The sequence below is a fragment of the Anopheles aquasalis genome, chromosome 3, assembly GCF_943734665.1.
Source record: "Anopheles aquasalis chromosome 3, idAnoAquaMG_Q_19, whole genome shotgun sequence".
Lineage (NCBI taxonomy): Eukaryota > Metazoa > Arthropoda > Insecta > Diptera > Culicidae > Anopheles > Anopheles aquasalis.
The window spans coordinates 7,250,001-7,252,500 of NC_064878.1; the positions used below are offsets into that span (position 1 = coordinate 7,250,001).

The 2,500-nt window shown below is 41.7% G+C and overlaps 1 protein-coding gene across 3 annotated transcripts in view; it reads right to left on the minus strand.

Moving 5' to 3' along the window:
• Positions 1 to 2,500, minus strand: part of LOC126577862 (protein argonaute-2) — an 18,176-nt gene that overhangs the window by 2,062 nt on the left and 13,614 nt on the right. For all 3 annotated transcript variants that reach the window (XM_050239851.1, XM_050239850.1, XM_050239852.1), the window contains one exon: positions 1 to 2,500. This exon is cut by the window's left edge and continues 2,062 nt beyond it; it is cut by the window's right edge and continues 1,299 nt beyond it. The gene's annotated coding sequence lies outside the window, so the exon portion shown is untranslated.

Below are 2,500 nucleotides of genomic sequence, written 5' to 3' on the forward strand. Positions count from 1 at the left end.
GCATTATTTAAGGTTTTGATATTCTTTCCGTTAGTGGTGTGTCTCTTCCGTGGGAGTGGCTCCTGCTGCGCCTTCTTTTTGCAACGTACATACATACACACACATGTATATTATATTTAAAATCATCTACTTTTATGACGACCACGAATCCACGGGAGCCCATAAAGAGACGGGGGGTAGTCGTCCAACAAACGACCTCGCGTTCACCCTTTGTTACTGCTGTTCACCCTTTCGGTTTAGATGTCCCCACAACTAAGTATGATTAAATTGCAGCAGAAACTTCTAGCAAGCCAGAGCATGAGGAAGAGCGAGGAACAGTAGAGAGATGAAGAATGGAAACAGATAAGATTACGTTGTTATCGAACACACTCAATGGGATTATGAGGGATGGTAGCTCTTTACAGCCCTTCGTCCACGCTAACAGATGTCTGTCGTGGGTCGTGGTGCTTATTAGCTCTTTTGTTTTGAGTTCTTCGGTCAATTGAAGCGTTCAATTGTCAAATTGTTAACAAGATTTGTTTTCTCTGTGACAAAAAAGGCACAGATTTTTACTTTCGCACGAAGAAACATGTGAAGAACAACAATAAAAGCATTGCTTCGTTGAATTTAAATGGAGGTCTGCTAGTGTGGACTTAGAGCAGCGGGTGCATTTTCTCTGTCTAACATTTTTCCCACTTTTCTATCTCTCCCTCCCCTCTCTCTGTCTTTTCCATGTGACTTAGAATCCCGTTAAAGCGTTAATACATTCGACTTTCGCATTTTCGACTCCTTCCTAATCGTATGCACTGGCTGAGAGGAGTGTTAGTGGTAAACTGCAAAGTAATCCTAGATGCTCCCACGATACTAATTGCCGTTGTCTAAAAAAGAGACGCTGCTTCGGTTCGCCCACCGCTAATTCTTTGCCACCCATCACATCATTAATTAGACGCCTTTGATCCACCTCCTCGAGTGTTACTGAAACCTTAATGAGATAAGAGACCTTGATAGCTGATGGTGCTGTTGTTGCTGTTGTGTCTAGGGTAGGTTTTGTATTCCCGTTTTACAACACCAACCGTTGAACAGTTGAACAGTTGCAAACGGCAGATGGTAAAAGCTGCTGAAAACAAGACGGTTTAAAGGAGAGCTGTTGAGAGAGGATCATCACGAGGTGATGTAGTGATTGTGGATGTGTGTAGCGACACCCCAAACTCTCCATGTGCTCCATTCACATAGCGGCACAATAGAATGAAGCAGAAACAATGCAACCCAACCTAGAGAAGCTGCACTGCTGCTGCTGCCTTGCTCGCCCACGGTACCCATTATACTCACTCAATTCGATTGGATTCGAGTACATCCTTACTAGCTGTCTTATTGATCGTGATCGATTTTCATTTCGCCCCCCCCCCCCTCCCTCTCTCTTTCTCTTTTTTCTTTCTCTTCCTCCATCTGCCTTCACCTTATCGACTATGATTTAAGCTTCTCTTTACTTTTCTCCTTTGACACATTTACAGTTCCCAAAAAACGATTATCCACCTCTGCAGCAAAAAAAAGTATGTATTGACTGACTTTTCATAGAACACCCAAGTTTAAAAATTTGAATCTTTTATCATTCAGCTTTTATCACTTTATTCTACTTTATTTTGCATTTTACTTTTTCCGAAAAATAAGTTATGATAGAAACCATCAAGTAATGTCATTTTTTGGGGTGCTTCTTAGGTGAATAACTCCATTATATTTGGCGATAAAGTCATCCAACTGGACCTCAAAAGATGCGCTTAAGAGTGACAAACTCAAGTGCACTATTATTAATTTTTAAACTTAGGGGTTTCCATGAAAACTCCGCCAAACTTTAAAAAGCGTTCTCCGATTCGAGTGCAAGCGTTGTCGCTCCACAACATGTTTTAATTGCTATTAAAATGTGTCATACGCATGTCCTTTGATTCATATTTGATCCTTCTCTGCTACACAATCGTGTTATACCACCTGTTATTTTCAGTTAGATTAATTTTGGTTAACTTCTTAGATCTATGCCGCGCTTCTGTTGTGCCGCATCACATATTGGCATGAGAGTTGCGTGTGTTCTGTTACGTGACTTACTGGTGTGAATGTTATCCATCTATTGACCTTTGTTTCCCTTGTGTCTTTAAGCTGCTGCGCTAAACATAGAAAGAGAGTGTGTGCGAGAGATAGAGTGAGAGAGAGGGAGGATTGCACTTTCGATTTGTCGTCTGGTTCAATTGATATCGTCTTCCGCTTCCTCTGTACAACGCCTCGAAACCCATCGGTAAAACCCTTCGGTAGCCTATATCTATGTCGAAAGTATCAATCAAAATCAGTAACCAGCAAGTTGAGACAGCTCCCTTATACACTAGGGTTCACTAGATTCACTAGGATGCAGTTAAAAGTCAAGCCTCCTCCCTCTTCCTTTTAGATTTCCTTTCCTTTATGCAGGGGATTTCAGGCAGCCACAGTAACAACGCACAAAAATAAAATAAAGCCCTACAGATGGGAGAAGGCAGCT